Below are 22,939 nucleotides of genomic sequence, written 5' to 3' on the forward strand. Positions count from 1 at the left end.
AATGGACAATAGTGAGAATTTCAACAGAGGAAATATTAAAAAGTAGCAAAGCTTCAGAATACAATAGCTGAAATGAAAAATGCTATTATAAAGGGAATCAATAGTAGATTAGATGACACAAGAGAAAAAGTAAGCACTTGAACACAGAGTAGTGGAAGTCACTGAAGCTGAACAGAAAAATAAAAATGTCTGTCTCTAGGTGAGTGACCATACCATTGTGGTTATCCAGATCAGTAAGACCTTTTTTGTAGAGTTCTTCTGTGTATTCTTGCTACCTCTTCTTAATATCTTCTGCTTCTGTTAGGTCCTTACCATTTTTGTCCTTTATTGTGCCCATCTTTGCATGAAATGTTCCCTTGGTATCTTTTATTTTCTTGAAGAGATCTCTAGTCTTTCCCATTCTATTCAGTGCAGTTCAGTCACTCAGTCATGTCCAACTCTTTGTGACCCCATGGAATGCAGCATGCCAGGCTTCCCTGTCCATCACCAACTCCCGAAGCTTACTCAAACTTATGTCCATCGAGTCAGTGATGCCATCCAGCCATCTCATCTCTGTTGTTCCCTTTTCCTCCTGCCTTCAATCTTTCCCAGCATCCGGGTCTTTTCCAATGAGTCAGTTCTTCTCATCAGTTGGTCAAAGTATTCAAGTTTCAGGTTCAGCATCAGTCCTTCCAATGAATATTCAGGACTGATTTCCTTTAGGATCAACCCATTCTATTGTTTTCCTCTAATTCTTTGCACTGTTCACTTAAGAAGGCTTTCTTGTCTCTCCTTGCTATTCTTTGGAACTCTGCATTCAATTGGGTATATCTTTCCCTATCTCCTTGGCTTTTTAATTCTCTTCTTTTCTCCGCTATTCGTAAGGCATCCTCTGACAACCACTTTGCTTCTTGCATTTCTTTTTCTTGAGGATGGTTTTGGTCACCACCTCCTGTACAGTGTTATGAACCTCCATCCATAGTTCTTCAGGCACTCTGTCTATCAGATCTATCCCTTTAATCTGTCACTTTAACCCTATAATCATAAGGGATTTGATTTAGGTCATACCTGAATGGCCAAGTGTTTTTCCCTACTTTCTTCATTTTAAGTCTGAATTTTGCAATAAGGAGCTCATGATCTGAGCCACAGTCAGCTCCCAGTCTTATTTTTGCTGACTGTGTAGAGCTTCTCCATCTTTGTCTGCAAAGAATATAATCAATCTGATTTCTGTATTGACCATCTGGTGATGTCTGTGTGTAGAATTGTCTCTTCTGTTGTTGGAAGAGGGTGTTTGGTATGACCAGTGCATTCTCTTGGTAAAACTCTCTTAGCCTTTGCCTTGCTTCATTTTGTACTATAAGGCCAAACTGGCCTGTTAACTCCAGGTTTATCCTGACTTCCTACCTGACAAGATTATCATTCAGTTTTGAAGGATAAAGTATTACAGATAAGCAAAAGCTAAAGAGGTCATCACTACCAAACTGGCATTTCTAAAAATGTTGAATATACTTCTGTAACCAGGAAAGAAAAGGCCACAACTAGAAATAAGAAAATTATGAAAGGAAAAATTCTAGGTAAAGGCAAAGGGAAACGTATAGTAAAGGTAATAAATCCCTACATATAAAGCTAGTAAAAATATTAAGCAAGACGAGTAGTAAAATCATCTATGTCTACAAATAAGTAGTTAAGGGATACACAAAATAAAAAGATATAAAATATAATGTGAAAAATAAAATGTAGAAGAAGAAAGTAAAAAATATAGCAAAGTCTGAATTGCTATTAGAATGAGTTCTAATATAAGAATAATCAACTTAAAATACATAGATATAGATAGATATTGACATAGATATAGATGGACATCGTTATATATGGAACCTCATGGATATATAGGAACCTCATGGAATCCACAAACCAAAAACCCATAAAAAATACACAAAAATAAAGAGAAAGGAATGCAAACATAATACTAAAGACAGACATCAAATTACAAGCAATGAGAGCATGAGAAGAAAGGAGCAGAGAACTACAAAAACAACCAGAAAACAGCTAACAAAATGATAATAAGCACCTATCTATTAATAATTACTTTAAACGTAAATGAACTAAATGCTCCAATCAGAAGACATAGGATGACCAAATGGATTAAAAAAAATAATAAGACTCATATACATCTGCCTACAAAATCTTCAATTCACTTGTAAAGATACACAGACTGAAAATGTGGGGATTTTTAAAAGTTTTTCCACACAAATATAAACAAACAGAAAATCTGGGTAGCAATACTTATATGAGACAAAATGAGACTTTAAAACAAAGAGTTAAGCAGGAGACAAGAGCATTACGTGATGGTAAAGGACTCAATCCAACAAGCAGGTGTAACACTTGATATGTGTATGTACACGACATGGCACCTAAATACATGAATCAAATATTACAAACAGAAAGGGAGAACTCGACAGTAACACAATAACAGTAGGGGGCTTTAGCACCCCATTTACATCCATGGGTAAATCATCCAGGCAGAAAATCAGTAAGGAAACACTGGCCTTAGATGACACGTTAGACCAAATGAACTAAACTAAGTATCTCAAGAACACCTTTAGGGGAATTAGACCATGCCACCTTTTTGTTCAATATGTATTGTTGCCCCTAAGGGTAAGAAATTGCCTGTCTTATTTACCGTTGCATCTCCTATGCCTAGAATAGACCTGGTACAAAGAAGACACTCAATAAATGGAGACACTGAAGGAATATGTTTATATTATCTGTACATTTCATCTTGGAAAGTCTGAATTGCATGAGGCATTACAAGAGCCATGCTCATCAAAGGAAAATTTAATTAGGTTAATTATATTGTGTTTAATAAGATCTGAGCAAACTTCATCCTCTACAGAGCCCCACAGTCATAGTGCTAAAGAGAAAACCTTACATGTCCCTCCTACACCTTAAACTCTCTAATACTTACCTCAGGCCTACAAGCATAAACTCTGGAGTATATTATACACAGCTTTGCCATGCCCCTTCTGACCACATGTCCCGCAATTCCCCAACCCCACCTATGTTCCGGAAAAATGACTTGAATCTCTAAATATGGAGCCTGTTTTCCTCTTCTCTAACTTTGCCAGCAGTGTTCCTATGTCTAAAATGCTTTTTGCACCTCCTCTTAGCCACTCACAAACTTCATCTTCAAAATCCAGCTTAACTATTAACTCCCCTGTGAAGTTTTCCCTCATCTCACCCGGTTCTCCGGATAATCTCTTTCCTCTGAATTTTGCACATTTAGGAATTGCTGCATTCGTTACACGCTGTTCTTTTTTTTTTTCTTTTTTTAAATAATTGTGTTAGTTTCAGGTGTACAATGAAATGATTCAGTTATACATATACATGCTGCTGCTGCTGCTAAGTCACTTCAGTCGTGTCCAACTCTGTGCGACCCCATAGACGGCAGCCCACCAGACTTCTCCATCCCTGGGATTCTCCAGGCAAGAATACCGGAGTGGGCAGCCATTTTCTTCTCCAATATACATGTACATACATTTATTCCATTTCAGAGTCTTTCCCCCATGCTGATTATTACAGAATATTGAGTAGAGTTCCTTGGGCTATACAGAAGTTCCTTTTCAATTATCTGTTTTATATATAGCATTGTGTATATATTAATCCCAAACTCCTAATTTACCCCCTCCCACCTTTCCCTTTTGGTACCTATAAATTTGTTTTCTAAGTCTGTGGGTCTGTTTCTGTTTTGTAAATAAATTCATTTGTATCATTTTCTTAGATTCCACATAGAAGAGAGATCATCTGACATTTTTCTTTCTCTGTCTCATTTCACGTAGTGTGATAACCTCTAGGTCCATTCGTGTTGCTGTTTAAGGATGAGCAATATTCCATCGTGTGTGTCCCGCACTCTTACTGTGCTGCTGTCCCTTTCTCCTTTTATGCCTGTATTTGCCTTATATATTGAGGCACGCCTATGCTTGGTGCATTTGTGTTTAGAATGGTTTTATCTTCTTGGGTCGCTCCCTTGGTCATTACGTAGTGTACTTCTTTGTCTCTTATAACCGTCTTCATTTTAAAGTCTGTTTTTGTCTGACATGAGTATTGCTGCTCTAGCTTTCTTTCAATTTCCATTTGGATAAAATACCTTTTTCCATCCCCTCACTTTCAATCTGCATGTATCCCTAGATCTGACGTGGGTTTCTTGTAGACAGCATATATACAAGTCTTATTTTTGTGTTCATTCAGCCAGTCTGTGTTTTTTTGGTTGGAGCATTTAATCTGTTTACATTTAAAGTAATTATCAATATGTGTATTCTTGTTGTCATTTTGTTAATTGTTTTGGATTTGTTTTCATAGGTATTTTTTTTCCCTTCCTCTTTTGTTCTCTTCTCTTGTGATTTGATGACTATTTTAGTATTGTGTTTGGATTCCTTTTTCTTTTTTCTGTGTATATCTAGTGTAGAATGTGTTTTACAGTTACAATGAAGTTTGGATATAGCAGTCTATATATAAACAAGATCGTTTTAAGTTGCTGGTCTCTTAATTTCAAATGCATTTCCAATCACCTGCATTTGTACTCTCCTCTTCTCATGATTGCTGGTTTTGATATCACATTTGTGTGTTGGTGGTTTCCTACCTTTACTATATGTTTGCCTTTGCCAGTGAGCTTTCCCATTTGTAATCTTCTTATTTCTAGTTGCGGCCTTTTCTTTTCCACCTAGAGAATTTCCTTTAACATTTGTTCTAAAGCTTATTTGATGGTGCTGAATTCTCTTAGCTTTTGTTTGCCGCTAAAGCTTTTTATTCCTCTGTTGAATCTGGATGAGAGTCTTGCTAAGTAGAGTATTCTTGATTGTAGCTTTCCAGTTTTCCCCTTACATCACTTTAAATATATTGTGCCATTCCCTTCTGGCCTGCAGAGCTTCTGCTGAAAAGTCAACTGATAACCTTATGGGGATTCCTTTATGTGTTTTTTGTTGCTTTTCTCTTGTTGCTTTCATTATTTTCTCTTTGTCTTTAATTTTTGTTAGTTTGATTATGTGTGTCTTGGGGTGGTTTGGGGGGGTTATTTATTTGTTTTTTGCTGTGCTGGGTGTTCATAGCTGCATGAAAAACTTATTTAGTTATGGTGAGCGAAGGCCACTCTCTAGTTATAATGCATAGGCTTCTAATTGTGGAGCACAGGCTCTAGGGTGTGTGAGCTCAGTAGTTGTAACACACAGGCTTAGCTGCTGCATGGTATATGGGATCTTCCCAGACCAGGGATCGAACTGGTGTCTCCTGCATTGCAAGGTGGATTCTTAACAACTGTACCACAAGGAAAAGCCTGTTCCTCCTTGGTTTTATCCTGTGTGGGACTCTTTGCACTTCCTGGACTTGGGTGACTTTTCTTTTTCCATGTTAGGGAAGTTTCCAACTATTATCCTTCAACTATTTTCTCAGGCCCTTTCTCTGTCTCTTCTCCTTCTGGGACCCCTATAATGTGAATTGTGGTGTGTTTAATGTTCCTGAAGTCTCAAACTGTCCTCGTTTCTTTTCATTCTTTTTCTTTATTCTGTTTCACGGCAGTGATTTCTGCTATTCTGTCTTCCAGCTCAATTATTCATTTTTCTGCCTCATTTATTCTGCTATTTACTCCTTCAAGTATATTTTTCACTCCAGTTATTGTATTGTTCAACTCTGTTTGTTTGTTCTTTATATCCTCTGGCTCTTTGTTAAACATTTTTTGTGTCTTCTTGGTCTGTGCCTCTATTCCTTTTCTGAGATCCTGGATTATCTTTATTATCATTACTTTGAACTCTTTTTCAGGTAGATCCCCTGTCTCCACTTCACTTAGTTGTTCTTCTGGGGCTTCATCTCATTCCTTCATCTGCAACATATTCCTCTGCTGTCTCAGTTTGTCTAACTTGCTGTTGTGGTCTCCATTCTGCAGGCTGTGGGACTGTAGCTCCTCTTCTTCTGGTGTCTTCACTCTAGTGGGTGAGGCTGATCTAGAGGCTTGTGCAGGCTTCCTGGTTGGAGGAACTGGTGCCTGCCCTCTGATGTGTGGAGCTGGGTCTTGTCCCTCTGGTGGACAGAGTTATGTCAAACGGTGTGTTTAGAGGTGGCTGTGGCCTCAGGAAAATTAGGCAGTCTGCCTGCTGATTGGTGGGGCTGCGTTGCTGCCCTGTTGGTTGGTTGTCCTAAGGCATCCCGGTGCTGGAGCCTACAAACTGTTGGGTGGGGCCAGGTCTTAGTGTCAGAAGGGCGGCCTCCTGGAGAGTTCATGCCAGTGAGTACTCTTCAGTACCTCCACCACCAGTGTCCTTGTTCCCACAGTGAGCCACAGTCATTCCCTGCCTCCCCAGGATACCTTTCAAGACCAGCAAGTAGGTCTGGGCCAGGCTCCTGTGAAGTCACTGCTTTTTCCTTGAGAGCTGGTTTCATGAGATCTGTGTGTGCCCTCCAAGCGTGGGGTTTTGATTTCCCCTAATCTTGCAGAGTTCCTGCAATCAGGCCCCACTCAACTTCAAAGCCAAGTGTTACGGGGGTTCTTCCTCCTGGTTATAGACCCCCAGAATATGGAGCTCAGAACTTTCATTTTTGTGGGAGAAACTCTGTCATAAAATTATTTTCCAGTTTGCACACTGGTCATTTGGTGGGCGCGAGATTTGAGTATGTTGTGAATGTGCCCTCCGACCATCTAGTTGTGGCTTCATCTTTTTCTTTGAATGCACAATATCTCTTTTGGTACCTTCCAGTCTTTTTTGCTGATGATTAGTCTGTAGTTAGTTGTGATTTCAATGTTTTCACGTGAGAAGGTGAGCTCAAGTCCTACTCTGCCATCTTGTCTCCAACGTCTCTTCACACATATATACTTATAAACTTGTTTGTCTTCCCTTATAGTATATGAGCCTCTTGAGAATAAAGTTCATGCTTGTTCACCTGAATACTTGTAGTGTTTAGTACCTAGTTTCATCTAACCAGGATAAGAAAAATTCCTCCAGGAGTTTCAAACAGAAGAACTGTATTGCCAGGAAGTGAATATATAGGTGATACAGAAAGCTGAGAAGCCAACCAAGGACAGTGAGCATCTTAGTTTGGGTTTCTAAGAAGCAGACTCTGAGACAAAATTCAAATGCAGCCAATTTATCTGAAAATGCAAGGACTATAGGTAGGTGAGAGGGAAGTGCAGGAAGGAAAGGCAAGACAGCTTGCCCACAAAGGCATCTATTTAGCCTAGATGCTCCACAAAATAGCACAAAATAGACCAAGGGGTAAGGGAGCTGGCATATTTATACTAGTCAGTCATTGATTAAGGGCTATCCCTTAAGGGAATGTTAATTCTTAAGCACTTATAGCCTGCTATACACAAAGTGGGTTTCAACATATTTGTAAGTCCTCCAATGAAGATACAGGCAAGAGATTACCTTTGGAAATTAGGTTGGTGAACTAAATGGTAAGTGATTTCTTGAAGATGCAGATGGAGCACTGATAGCATCAGCTATAGCGAGGCAACTCAGAAGTTAACAAAATCAATAACTGCCACTACCCCTGACCTTGATATCCAGAGTCTGGGGCTGGAGTTACTGGGTCCCAGAAGCCAGGAATACATGTAGAAGCTGGGATGCTTACTGTACACTTGTTCTTGTTTGGCAGACACTAGACTCATAGAAGGCATTTAGTCACTCCCAATGACTGCAGATAGTGACTGCAGCCATGAAATTAAAAGATGCTCACCCCTTGGAAGAAAGCTATGACAAATCTAGACAGCATATTAAAAAGCAGAGACATTACTTTGCCAACAAAATTCCGTCTAGTCAAAACTATGTTTTTCCCAGTAGTCATGTATGGATATGAGAGTTGGACCATAAAGAAAGCTGAGCACCAAAGAATTGATGCTTTTGAACTGTGGTGTTGGAGAAGACTCTTGAGAGTCCCTTGGACTGCAAGGAGATCCAACCAGTCCATCCTAAAGGAAATCAGTCCTGAATATTCATTGGAAGGACTGATGCTAAAGCTGAAACTCCCAATACTTTGGTCACCTGATGTGAAGAACTGACTCATTTGAAAAGACCCTGATGCTGGGAGAGATTGAAGGTGGGAGGAGAAGGGGAGGACAGAGGATGAGATGGTTGGATGGCATCACTGACTCGATGGGCATGAGTTTGAGCAAGCTCTGGGAGCTGGTGATAGACAGGTAAGCCTGGGGTGCTGCAGTCCATGCGGTTGCAAAGAGCTGGACACCACTGAGCAACTGAACTGACTAACTGAATGATATTTAGACACTCCCTGGTGGCTTAGATGGTAATGAATCTGCCTGCAATGCAGGAGACCAGGGTATGATTCCTAGGTCGGGAAGACCCCCTGGAGAAGGGAATGACTTCCACTCTAGTATTCTTGCCTGGAGATTTCCATAGACAGAGGAGCCTGGTGGGCTACAGTCCATGGGGTCCTAAAGGGTCAGACAGGACTGAGCGACTAACACTTTAACGTAAGGACTCCACAGGAGGCAAACAGAGGCTTCTTCCTTCCTGCTGTCCTACAGTCTCCCACCAGTGGCTAGTCTTCCTCCCATTGGTCAAAACCAGCTGGAAGCCACTTGATATGAATTTGGGAAACCAGCCTACTCTCCAGGATGCAAAAGAGAGAAGAGCAAATCACAGTAACAGAAAATAGGCCCAGGACTGGCAAACTACTATGACATTATGACTTAGGGGGGCTGTATTCTCCCACAAATTACCTGCATCAGAATTACCTGAGTAGTTTGTTTAAAGTGCAGATTCCTGGGCCCTGTCTTGACCTAATGAATCTGAACCTCACTAAAAAAGTTGGGGTCCCAGGGGTCTATTTTTAACAAGTCCTTTAGGAGATTCCTATACATAACTAAATTTGGGAACTACTGTAGAAGTGAGTCAACACAATATTTTGGAGATTTAAAAAAATTAATTGAATAGAAAAGGTAACAATGGAAATTCTACTTCTTGCCAGTTCAAAAAATAGTTAACAAAACTGATCCTTTCCTGTTAATCTAAGTTTAATGGCTTAACAATAAGTCTTTGATTTTCATTTTACAAAAAAGTACTCAAAAGTCAAAGGATGCTAGAAAACATATCCATAAAATCCAAGGGAGCACCAGGGAGCAGGATTCAAACTGTATATACTTTGTTGGCACACTTATCATACTGTATTACTACTATTATTATCTTTGTATTATTGTTGTTGTTTATCATGGCTTCCTACCCTCTATTAGACTCTGAGTTCAAGGATTGTGTCTTACTACTTTTGCACATGCAGCACAAAACACGGCCAGTTACATAGCAGGGGTCTGAAAAATGCCTGTAGAGTTATATTCTGAATATAAAGCTTCCCATTAGCCAGTAACATCTTTGAAACTGGCTCTTTCAGATACATGTCAACTCAAGAATGTAGCCAAAGGATTTATTTTTTTAATTTCCAAAATCCTTTTAGGTTTTCCGTAAAATTGGCCTTTATAACTTTTTCTCTTGGTTTTGAGCATTCATGTGGTAAATTTGTTCAATGATGCTTTGCACATGATATATTGTGTTTATTTTGGAATAATTAAGCAATTGTTATAGAAATTGCATTACTCTGTTTTATTAAGAAAAAGCTCCCCTTTCCTAAGACAGTAATATAATCAGATTAAAAAATACTCCAAGGCAAGAATCAGACAAAATATGCATTCAAAAGCACAAATCCAAAATAAGAAAAAGATTAACTGTGTTCCAAAATGAGATGAACAAAAACAGTTTATCAGTTGTACTATTTCAAGGGAGTGCACAAGAGGATGAAAACTGCATTGAAAGAATTTTCATTACCATAAAAACTCATACAGGGACATTTATTTACATGGAAATAAAATAGAAACACAATGCTGCATGTAAAATAGGAAGCCTGTAAGCCCCAAACTAGATCCATTTAGGAGACAGTTCCCAGAAATTAGTATGAGGATGCACTGAATCAATCAGACATGGTTTGAAATCTAGGACCCAGCATAAAATACCTACATGATCTTGATCCGTACCTTTCAGTTCAGTTCAGTTCAGTCGCTCAGTCGTGTCTGACTTTTTGCGACCCCATGAATCACAGCACGCCAGGCCTCCCTGTCCATCACCATCTCCTGGAGTTTACTCAGACTCACATCCATCGAGTCCGTGATGTCATCCAGCCATCTCATCCTCAGTCGTCCCCTTCTCTTCCTGCCCCCAATCCCTCCCAGCATCAGAGTCTTTTCCAATGAGTCAACTCTTCGTATGAAGTGGCCAAAGCACTGGAGCTTCAGCTTTAGCATCATTCCTTCCAAAGAAATCCCAGGGTTGTTCTCCTTCAGAATGGACTGGTTGGATCTCCTTGCAGTGCAAGGGACTCTCAAGAGTCTTCTCCAACACCACAGTTCAAAAGCATCAATTCTTCGGCACTCAGCCTTCTTCACAGTCCAACTCTCACATCCATACATGACCACAGGAGAAACCATAGCCTTGACTAGACGGACCTTAGTACCTTTATCTTTCCAAAAATAGAAACCGTAGCACCTACTTACAGGGCCGGTTAACCAGTGAGTGGTCTATTAATTGCTGTTTCAGTATCTATAAAGTGTGAAACTAAATACAAATACAAATTTCCCCTTTAGACTTGGTTTCTGGCCATCTCAGGTACGTAATGAAATGATCTAACAAGGAAAAGGGAACGTCAGAGACACGTGACAGTGAAGGGATATGGGTCTGGTTTCCATCACAGAGAGACATTGACTAAAGCGTAGAAAGGACACAGAAAGGAAAGTTATTCCCAGATCAAGTTATTCCCTGGTCAAAGAAGCTAGGGGGCTCAAATTTGTGTATCAGTCTATAGTGGGCAGTACAGATAGTGATAAGAACCAGGGATTTTTCAGTCACCCTCAATCCTAATCCTTATTCTATCCCCCACTAACTAGCTGTGTGAACTAAAAAAAGTTGTATATTTTCTCTGAGCTTCAGCTTCATCATTAAAAAAAAAAAAAAAAAACAGCGTGATTCATTGGATAGCTGTCAGAATTTGTGTGATCATCTATGTAATGTGTTTATCACAGTGCTTGGCACATAATAAATGTTCAAAAAATGCTAGCTAGTAGAAAGAGATGTAGTAGAGTCTGTTTCCAGCCTTTGGTTCAGGAATAGAATGCCTGCTCCAACATGAATGAGAACTGAAATGGAAAAATTAGTCACACTTCTACGTAGACTGTGGTATCAAGGCAGGCACCCAGCAAAGCGAGGGAAAGGCCTAGATACAGAACAAGGTACACATGGGAGATCAGGTCATAATAACAGGGTGGAAATGCAGTAACTAAAACTGGGACAAATAATCAGCTTTGAACTAGCAGCAAGTGAGACACAGTGGAGTTGGACCAAACCTACTCACAAAGATCAAGCTGTCAGCTGGTGATAGAGAAGATGTCTAGGAAAGGCAGACAGGCAACTCATAGACATATCAAACCTGAAGTCAGTAACTCCTTATCTATCTAGAGATCACTTATTCAGTAGTCTCTTTGGCTCCATAAGTAAGCAAACAAGGTTTTTGAGCATATCACAGTAAATCATTGTGATATTATTTATCACAATAAATCATTGTGATATTATTTATCACAATAAATCACTGCGATATTATTTATCACAATAAATCCCACGGGAGAAATACTTATCTTTTACTCATAGGCAACTTTTCATCTCCTCATTCAGACCATGTTTACTCTCTTTTAAACTTTTTAAATTGAAGTAGAGTTGATTTACAATGTTGTGTTAGTTTCTGGTGTACAGCAAAGTGATTTATAACAGACCCTGTTTGCTCTTAATCTTATGTGCAATTTTAATGAACATTTGTATTTGGTTTCTTAGCCCATGACAGATTTTGGGAGAAAGGGAAAACTTCTTTGGTGGGAATCCTGTCCCAAAAAAAGTACTATAAAATTACATAAAATATAAATAGCATTGATTTTAAAATGTGTTTTATAGTTTATTTATAGTTTAAAAACTTTATAAATTTGTCCCACTTAGCGTATTTGGCTAAATATTATTTTGCTCCTTTGTTTAATTTTCTATTCTGTATTAGGATTAGTCCTATAAAGAAAAGCCATCTTGGTTATCTTATACCCAGACAAATTTCCCCAGATGCCTGGTAAACCAAGAAAGCATGGTGGATAATTTTGGGTCCCCTCATCAAAACAAATAGTATCACCCACTGGATCAAGTCAAAAAATCAGAAGTCACTTTCTTTGCCTCATTCTAGAAATCTAATCCATCAGCAAGTCTTCTCAGTTATAAGTTCAAGATGTGTTCTGGATTTGTTCACACGTCTCTCTTTACCTCCACCTTCATCACCCTTGTCCAAGCCACCATAGTCTTGCCTGGACATAGCGATGGCTCCTGACTGTCTTCCACAATAACCCAGTCATCTAAGTGAGCTTTTAAAGACAAATGTTAATATACGCCAATTCTCTGACTTAAACCTCAAGTGGCTTTATATCACAATAAGAGAAAAATCAAAGCTCAGGGTTCTGTGCCTGAGACCAAAGGTATGATTAGTCTTTCCTTGCCAGCTCACCCACCACCCTCCAGTTACACTCTCCTTCTCTCTGTTCCTTGAACACTCCAAGATCACATCCATCTGAGACCCCTCGCACTTGCCCTTCTCTCTTCCTGGAATACTCATGCCCCAGATGTCTTCGCAGACATCAGCTCAAATGTCATCTCCTTCCAGAAGTTCTCTCTGATTTCTTAGTCCAAAGTAGCCACCAATCATTCTATTACTTTCCCCTGTCTGAATACTTTGCCTTGCACTTAACACAGTGAGATATTTCTTGTTTATTTCATAGAGAATGCTCTGTCTGTCCACTCTGGGAGGTGCACTTTTCTCTCTTAGTCACCCTGTGTCCCCAGTACCTAGAACAGTGCCAGGTACCTAACGAATACGCTGTAAATATTCAATATGAATATAAATGAATATATCTGCCCCCAAATTTTTTTATAGAAAGGAAATCAACTATATATCTTAGAACATCATTACTGGATACATACAAGTGACTTGCAACCCCCTTACCACTAATCAGGTCCTGCTAATAGCTGAGAACCTTGACTATGCCTGATAACAAGAGCATGAAAATGTCCTTGTAGGGCAGTGTAATGAAGAATGTTTTTGGGAGTGATGAATCTGGAGAGCACATGCAGGACAGATCAGAGGGTAAAAGACAAAGGGGCCAGTTAGATGCCTATTTGTCTAGGTGTGGAGTGCTGGAGCCTGAATCAGTGGCTGTGAAAGGAACAGATACAAGGACTATGGTGATGGAAGAACTAACAGGGTTGGAGGCTGATTAATCTGTGGAGAGAGTTACAAGGGTGGACCTCTGGGAGTTCAAAATCTTGGCAACAATCTTCTCCCACTTATATGAAGTCTGCTGTATGTAAGTGACAAGCTGCTTGATTTAATAGAGAAATACAGACTCATAAATTGATGTAGCAGAATGTTCCCCTATAATTTGATTTTCCTTACATGATAGTCATGAATATCATGCATTCCTTTAAAAGACTGGAAAGACTTATTTGATATCAATGACACATCAATCAAAAATGTTACAGTAATCATAGCTATGTACTTACTATATGAATACAATCATATTGAATGAACTCAATCAAAAACAACAGTTGAATCTTTTTAGTCTTTTTAACACTTGGATGACTTGGCTAATTTTTTACTTTACCTGTACTTGGTATGGTCTATTAGTTTTCTATTGCAGCTGTGACAAATTATCACAAACCTAGAAGCTTAAACACAGTTCTGTAAGTCAGAAGTCCCACACAGGTCTCTCTGGGCTAAAACCACTGCCTAGGCAGGCTTACTTTCCTTTCTGTGAGCTCTGTAAGAGAGAGCTCCCCTTTCTATAGGGGAGGATACATTTCCTCATCTTCTCCAATTCCAAGAGGCTGCCCACATTCCACGACTTGTGGCCCCTTCCTCCATCTTCTAAGCCAGCAGTTCTGTGCCTCTCTAACCCTATTTCCACAGTTGATTCTCTCTCTCTGATCATAATTGGAAAAGGTTCTCCACTTCTAAGGACACCTGTAGTTAGACTGGACCCACCCAGAGCATCCAGCATAATTCCCCATCTCGAAGTCCTTAACTCAATCACATATGCAAAGATTCTTTTGCCACGTACAATAGCATTCACAGGTTCTGGTGGTTAGAGTATGGAGATCTTTGGAGGCCCATTGTTCTGAGTTCCACATGAGTTATTATCTATTAGAAGTGATGTTTTAAAGCGGTGCCCATTCTCTCTTCTGAAGCTGGATTCTCCTAGTGGCTGCTCAGTCACAGGAGGAAGAGAAAAATCATAAACTTGACTGAAACAATTTTATTTTCAACTTTTTAGAAATGTATCTTTTTTCATTTATGCCTATCCCCAACTTGTTCTAAGAGGGCTTTAAGGACTCTTATGGGTCCTTAAGAGTGTGATGAAGATGATATGTCCGGTACTTTTAGAATGACGGCCTTCTCTATTTTTCTCTTCATAAAAGCCGTCCTGCAAAGGTAGAACCTAGCAGTTCACGGTACAGGCTCTGGAGCCAGACTGGAGCAGGGGCTGGATCCATGCCCAGCACTGTCAAATTCCCTAATTCTGTGACTTAGCCTCATCCATAAAATGAGAGTTATTCCTTTAACCAGTATTTACTGAGCTCTTACTATATGCCATCACAATTCTAGGCACTGGGGATTCAGCCAGAATACACATGTACATTGTCATTGGTTATTAAGAAATTCAGACACTCTCAGCCCCAACTTCATATCTGCCTCAGTCTCTACCCCAGGACCCTCTGGACTTCCCACCGTCTAGCAACTAAAATGATGAAGCATGGCAGAGCGGGGTCCTTGCAGAAGCCTGCCCCAGTGCTCCTGCCTGCATCTGTCCTTGTGTGGGTGAAATCATTAATGGTGCTTTAATATGACCTCTGGAGTCAACAGTGAAAAAGAAACAGACAAAAATGCCTTTATGGTCCTGGCAGAGGAGACAGACAATAAGTAAGGCACATAAGTGTGTGGAAGGATGGATGGGTGGGTAGGTGGATGGATGGATGGACAGGTGAATGGAGAGATAGATTGAGAGAGACAGATCTTGCAGGGTAATAAGTGCTATGGAGAGAAATGTTGCAGGCAAGGAGGAGAGAGAATGTCAGCTTGAAAATGTGACAAGAGAAGTCTCACTGAGAAGGAGATATTGGAGAAAGGACCCGCGGAATGTCAGGGAACAGGGTGTGCGGGCACATGGGAAGGAAGAGAGAGCAGAAAGACGACTTTCAGGGAAGAGCATATCTTGCCTGGCCTGGGCACCATGAGGAGCATAAGTGAGCCTGGAGTGAAGGGAGAAGAGGAAACATAATGCTAGGGCCTGCCTCAGAGGATAGTTGTGAGGATTCTATGAATTACATTTAATTACTTAATTGAATGACCCTAATCCTAACCCTTAAAGCAAGGGCTGGCATATGGTTTTAAACTATATATATATATATATATATATATATATATATACATACACACACACACACACACACACATATACACCTATTATTTTTACCATTATTTTAGAAGTATGTCTCACTGAATAAAGTTAAAATGTTTTCCCCCCAGAGCTATAATTTCATTCCCCCAAACACCCTCTTAGGATGTTTCAGTACCTCGGGGGTTCCACTGGGATGGACACTGCATGTCCTCACTTCTGCATGAGCCCATATCTCTGGAGATGTCCAGATTTGGGGTGACAGGGATCCTTTCACACCCAGGACCTACAACATCAGATCTTGAATGCTCTTCCTCCAAGGAGTGATTTCATTATAATTTAGAAATTCAGAGCTTGAGTGAGACTACCCTCCATACATTGCCTTGGAGATTCAAGGTAAAGCTACATCTTCTACCACTCTCCTTTGCAGTTCTTGTCTTTTCTTCTTTCCTAAATATCCTGCCCACCACTCTGTGCTTACCCAGGGGTTTTAGAGCTTTCCGTAGAGCTTTTTCTCGGAGAAGGCAATGGCACCCCACTCCAGTACTCTTGCCTGGAAAATCCCATGGATGGAGGAGCCTGGTAGACTGCAGTCCATGCGGTCTCGAAGAGTTGGACACAACTGAGCGACTTCACTTTCACTTTTCACTTTCATGCATTGGAGAAGGAAATGGCAACCCAGTCCAGTATTCTTGCCTGGAGAATCCCAGGGATGGGGGAGCCTGTTGGCCTGCCATCTATGAGGTTGCACAGAGTCGGACACGACTGAAGTGACTTAGCAGCAGCAGCTAGAGCTTTTTCTAGGCTGTGCTCAGCACAGTCCCCTAGAATCCTCCCAGTCATCAGTACTTTTTCCATGATAAGAGTGATGGCCCTTATTTCAGTCACTAAACAGCTCCATTTCTAGGGGAAGGTATTCAATCTGTGATGATATGGGGTGTCCAGAGCATTATAACATCTCCACTGAATCCCCCAACACACACACAAACACACATACACTGCTAGTATGTCCTGTCTCACAAGTTCAGAGCAAAAATATGGTCATATCACTTTTCTTTTGTACTTGAATACTCAAACACCCTCATGCCCTATTAGCAAGAAGTGATATCTTGGGACATCCTCAACTCTAACTAGTCCAGTGATCTCCTAAGAGCTTACACAATGCACCAGCGTTCAGACCTGCCCCTCCACACCAAGATGGATGAGCCTAGAGCTGCCAAGTCTTCTACTCAGTGTCACCATGGAGACTGGTTCTGCCCAATCCTTCCCATGCTTGTCCCCTTATTTTTACTCTGAAATTACAGGTCTTTCCAATGACACCCTTGTTCTCAGGAATTCTTCCCTATATCCTTTTCACTGTGCTAGCAGAGCTGACCCAGAAGAGCTATTTTTATGAGCGATTCACTGTGTAAGACCTAGCCCTGTGTCACAAACTTTAAGATCTTGGTCCCAGATCCTCAGCCTAGATGTCTCCTATCCATAATGTTGACTTTATTTTAGGAATCTCATAACCCTTCACTGTCCTGGGCTTAACGGGAGCCCTCCACTTACCCTTCTTCAGCATCTCTACCCAACCAGACCTCAGGGAACAGAATTTGGAACCTGGGCCTCATGTCTTCCAAAATGCCTTGCCCTCTTATACAAGTCAATTGTCATCTCCTCCCTCGCCTCCAAATCAGTTTCCCCAAGTAGCAGGCTTGCTGGATTGACAAAATTCAGATATACCCCAACCCCCACCCCCAGAACAATGACTGCTTCTTTGCTCTATATTAAACCATTATAGGGGCCACTCAAGAAGCAGCATGACAGATGAGCCACTCTTGATAATATGTATATCCAGACATTTCAGATGAAAAAGCAAAGGCTGAGGATAAAATCAGATAATGCAGTGTGAACTATTTGTTTCTGATACATTATTTCATCTGTCTAAACATTCCCTGATAGCTCAGTTTATAAAGAATCTGCCTTCAATGCAGGAGACCCCAGTTCAATTCCTGGGTTGGAAAGATCCTCTGGAGAAGGGATAGGCTACCCACTCCAGTATCCTTGGACTTCCCTTGTGGCTCAGCTGGTAAAGAATCCACCTGTAATGCAGGTTTGATCCCTGGGTTGGGAAGATCCCCTGGAGAAAGTGAAAGACTACCACCCCAGTATTCTGGCCTGGAGAATTCCATGGACTGTATAGTCCTCGGGGTGGCAGAGAGTCAGATGCTACTGAGCAACTTTCACTTTTCACTTTTAAACAACATAACACATTTCATTAGTCTCCTCTTTTGTCTAATTTGGGTGAGCCCTGGAAGACTTGAGTAATTAAGATGTGCAGACAGTAATATAGTGTAACTCCTCTTTAAATATGTTGGATACTGACAGCTTTCAGAAAGATATTTTGATATAGAAACTCTAATCTCTCCTTGGTTAAAAATATTTGTGAAAAGCAAATTGCTAGCAGATGGAAGCCCTCAAGACCTCCCGCAGCAAGAGGAAAGTGTTGCTACTGTGGGTAAATGATGAACAAGGTCCAAAGACATCAACCTGTTTCCTCTCTGCGCTGCAAGGAAGCGATAGCAGCATGCGTCATTACTCTTGATTGTGCATCACAGCACAGAAACCTAAGGCTTTAAGATGCGCAATTTGAATACATTCCATTCACCAGAATTGTTAAACAGTTTAGAGAACAACACTTTGGGAGGGTCTGATCCCTGGCCAACAATATCCATGACCATCTTAATCTCCAGATTCGTCTCCGCACGTCTTTTAGCCTGAAGCTTATTGAAAAACCTCAATTTCCTCTCAGAGGGAGAACTGATTAGAAATCAGCTGTGTCGGACTCTGAATCATGTCCGCCTGAGCCAGGGAGAGCAAACAGATTTTCATCTAAAGGGCCAACTCTGATCAATAACGGATTCCGCATCTACATCCAGCCGACAGCCAAGAGTAATGTCTGCGTAGGCACTGGAGGGACATGCGTAGGCTGTGGTCTGACTCACTCACCTCCCTGCTCCCAGGGCTTCGAGCAGTACACAGCTCACAGAAGGCGCTCAATCACAGTGTGTGAATGAATAAATGGATGAACTAATTAATCTATCACCTCTGGCTCCTATCTTTGAAAAAGTGCAGTGTTGTAGAAATCACGCTCAATGAGGAGATGTTAGTTTCAAGGCTACCAACTACCTGGTTAAGTCTCTTTACCACCACCTCTCAATATCCTTCTTTATAAGATGAACACAGCAGAATCTACCCTGATTAATAAGCAGTTGAAATAATGCACTTTACTGGAAACAACCCAGCACCAGACATTTTTCTGTAGCTGAATCCATCGATTCACCATGTTGCCATCTGCGTCTCAGAATGAACTGGCCTCTTTTAGCCTGTCTGACCTCAGGACCTCCTGGAGACAGGATTATTTCTCAGGTGCAACCCCCTCTGGGAAACTAGCTTCAGAAAGATGGAGAAGGACTAAGGAGCAGAATAGGGAATGCTCCTGAATAGACACATCTATTCATTGCCGTGAATAGACACATCGGTGATGAAATTGTTAACTTCTGCACAAAATTACATGGTGAACTTTACAATAACATAATAAAAGGAGAACATGAAAAATCTAAGTGCTACACAGTGACATTTAGATACAAGAGAAGAGGTTTCCAGAGGTGTCTCCTTGACAACCAAAGGCAGAGTGGAGGGAGTGTAACCTTCTGTAGCCTGTTTCTGTCAAAACAAACTATCACATCACTGCATCTGTTCTAGGTAGGGGGGGCCTCTCTGGGTTCCACACAAAAAAATCATATTTATCCATTAGAGTAGATTTCATACTCTTTACATGATTCAAAAATGAACATCAGAGGGACATTAGAGAATCACATTCAAACTTTTTAGGGTGGCATCCCAACTCCTCTGTGATCGATCATACATCATCTATCTCCCATTCTCTTTCCTCTGCTCAGATCTTTCCAAAGGCTTTACATCCACATGAACTAAAACCTCCAAACCCTTATGCCACTGGCAAAGCCTGTAGAATGTGGATGATGTCACCTTCCCCCAGGCATCTGCTGTCACATTGCCCCTCACCTACTCTTCTGAAGACCTGCTGTGTGTTAGACAGTGATCCCCACCCCACACCAACGTGTTTGTCTCTGCTGTGCCCTCATCCCGGCGCACCTTCCACCTTCCTCCTCTCAGGTCCCTGTTGATGCTTCACCTTATCAAAGAGGGCTTCCCTGGCCATTCTCTTTGAATTACCAACTCCCACTGCAGCATCCTCAGTTCTCTAACCCTTCATTGCTCTTCTACCCTCTGACATTTTGTCATATATGTATGTGTATATACGTGTGTGTGTGTGTGTGTCTTTGCCCTCACACACTGTTGCCCCTCCACCTAGGATCTTCTCCCCTGTTCATCTCTTCCTGGTGCCCAGGGGGATACTGTCGACCAGACACGAGCCAAACTAACTGGGAGGAAAGGACAGAAAACGGGAAGGAGAAGCTTGCCAGAAAAAGGTTGCAGCAGAAAAGAATTATGATAGGAAACAGAGAGAGGTGGAGAAATCACTAACTCTAGAAAAGAAGAAGAGAGTGAGAGGGAAACACTGAGCAGTGATCTTCACCAACCTCAGCCTCTTGTCTCGGACATGCATTTAAAGTGTCTGTTTCATCGCCAACATCCAGAGTATAGCCTCTCATCTTTCTTCTCCTCCCACCTTTCCATCAACCAAGATCTTTCTTTTTTAATTTATTTTTTACTGAAGTATAGTTGATCTACAATACTGTGTTAGTTTCTGGTGTACAACAAGGTGATTTAGTCATATGTATATTCCATTGTAGTTTATCACAGGATATTGAATATAGTCCCCTGTGCTATATGGTAGGACCTTGCTGTTTATCCACTCTATATGTAATATCATCCCAAACTCCCAATCTCTGCTAATCCCAAACTCCCAACATCTTCCTTACCCTTTAAGATCAATTTAAATGCCCACCCAGAGGCTCCTCTGCCCAACCCCTCAGAGTTTATATAGCCCTGAAGCCTTGATTCGTTCTTCTCTCCAGATTTAGAGAGACTTTTCTTTTTCCACTTTTTTTTCTACAACTAGATAGTAAACTTCTTGGGAAACAGTTGTGTATATTCTTTTGAGATATGTTTGAATCCTGATTCCAATACTTAGTAATGTATTTCATTGAATCAAAATTGATATAAAACACAGCATTATTTTATATACCAGTAAAAACAGAAAAATCCTGCCCATTAATTATAAGACACCATCAAGTATAAAATGCATCCTGATTGCAGAAATCTGAGAATGTGAAAAGGATACATCAAAGAAATGATGAAATAATGGAAGCTATGAGGATTTAGGCTAGAGGCTAAACTTCTTTGAAATTCAGACTTTCCATTTATGAAAACCAGGCTTTTTTCATTTATTCAACAAATATTTATCCATGCTTAAACATTACAATTTTTTATTAAAAGGAACAGGAACTGGCTCTGGTTAAACAAGTCAAGATTTACTTAAGGAAAGGTACTGGGAGCTCAGAAAACTAAAGAGCGGCTGGAGAAGCAAGACCCAGAGGAACATGAGGCCTAGGAAACAGGAACCATGGCAACAGTCTCCCACCAGGAGGGGTCTGCTTAAGATAGAAATTCTGGTACTTAACACTTTATCTTGCGTTGGATAAATTCAGGAGCCTCTGATGGATGGAGCCTGCCCCCTTGTGTAGGGGTCCTGGCCAGCATCTGCCCCTTTTGGCTTCCAAAGTAGAAAGACAAGCACCTGAATTTTCCATCCTATCAAAGCTACATACAACAGGAGACAGAGAATTCCCCAAAGTGATTTGGGACACTGTTGGGAAGGCAAGGAAGGAGGAATGGATGTCCTGTAGCAAAACAAAAAGCAAAAGGAAGACAAATCTCACAGTGAGTTCTTAACATATTTTTCCCAGGTGGCTCAGTTGGTGAAAAATTCACCTGCAGTGCAGGAGACACAGGAGATATGGGTTCTGTCTCTAGGTCAGGAAGATTCCCCTGGAGGAGGGAATGGCTGCCCACTCCAGTGTTCCTCCCTGGAATCCCATGGACAGAGGAGCCCAGCAGGCCACAGTCTATAGTGTCACAAAGAGTCAGACAAGACTGAAGTGACTGAACACGCACGCACCACCCAGTGAAAGAGACAGGCATTACCATATTTTTCTTCCGTGAAGGAAAGAGATTGCTACGAGAGGATAACTGGGGAGACCTAAATCCAGTGACCCTTTTCTCCATCCTCAGTTCGCATGGACTGTCAACAGCTTCTGATGCAACTGACTACTCCCTCTCTGAAACATTTTCTTCACTTGGCTTTGAGAAGATCCTGTCCTCATGGTTTTCCTCCCCCTCACTAGCCATCCCTTCTCCTGTGTTAGATCCTTCACCTCCCCAACCCTCCAGTGCTGGTGGGTCCCAGGATTCAGACCTCAGACCTCTACTCTGTCTACGCTCACTCCCATGGGACTCTATCTAATCTCAAGTTTTTCAATAATATCTGTACACAGAAGACTGATACATGTATTTCTCCAATCAGAACCTCTACGTGGACCCCAGACTTACATATCTGACTGATGTTTCAATATCTCCATTAAGATCTCTAATCACAGGTTCAATCTGATCATGTCTAAATCTAACTCCTTATCTTCTCTCTGCCAAGCCTGCCCCATAGTCTTCTTCATTTCAGTCAGTGGAAACTCTATCCTCCCACAAACCTCGTGTTGCCTTGGGCTCCTGCCTATCTCTTACACCCCACAGCTAATCCATTGGCAAAGCCAACAAATCTGACCACTTGTGGCAACCCCATCACCAGCACCCTGGTCCAAGCTAAACTCATCTCTCCTGAACTATTGGAATAGCCTCCTAATTGGCCAGTTTGTTTCTCCTCCTACCCTCCTACATTCTAACTGTAGCACAATGCATTGTAACCCTTTAAAAACCTAGATCAGATTACGGACCCTTCCTCAAAGTCTTGGGATGGTCCATAAGCCCTTACATAGTCTTCCTTCAACCCTCTCCAAGCCTTATCCCCTGGCTCTCTCTCATTCATCCACTCTGCTCTAGCAGAATTTCTTCCTCCACTTTTTGCAACTACTCTTGCTTCCTCCCAGAATGCTCTTTCCTCTAGGCTTTCATATGGCTTCCTCCCTCTCCCTTTTAGGTCTTTAATAAAATACCATGTCACTACCAAAGTTAAAACTGTAACACACCACCCAGAAACACACCCACGTACAACCTCCTGCCGAATTCCCCATCTGATTTCCTCCATGCCACTCATTGATATCTAGCATATTATATATTTTATCTACATGTGTGTTAACACATTAGAATGTGTTAACATTAGAGTGTAAACTGTGAGGGTGGGGGCTTCTGGTCACTGCTTACAACATTGCTTGGCACACAGCATGCTTTCAGTAAATATTCTTT

Source organism: Budorcas taxicolor, chromosome 3, assembly GCF_023091745.1.
Source record: "Budorcas taxicolor isolate Tak-1 chromosome 3, Takin1.1, whole genome shotgun sequence".
Classification (NCBI taxonomy): Eukaryota; Metazoa; Chordata; class Mammalia; order Artiodactyla; family Bovidae; genus Budorcas; species Budorcas taxicolor.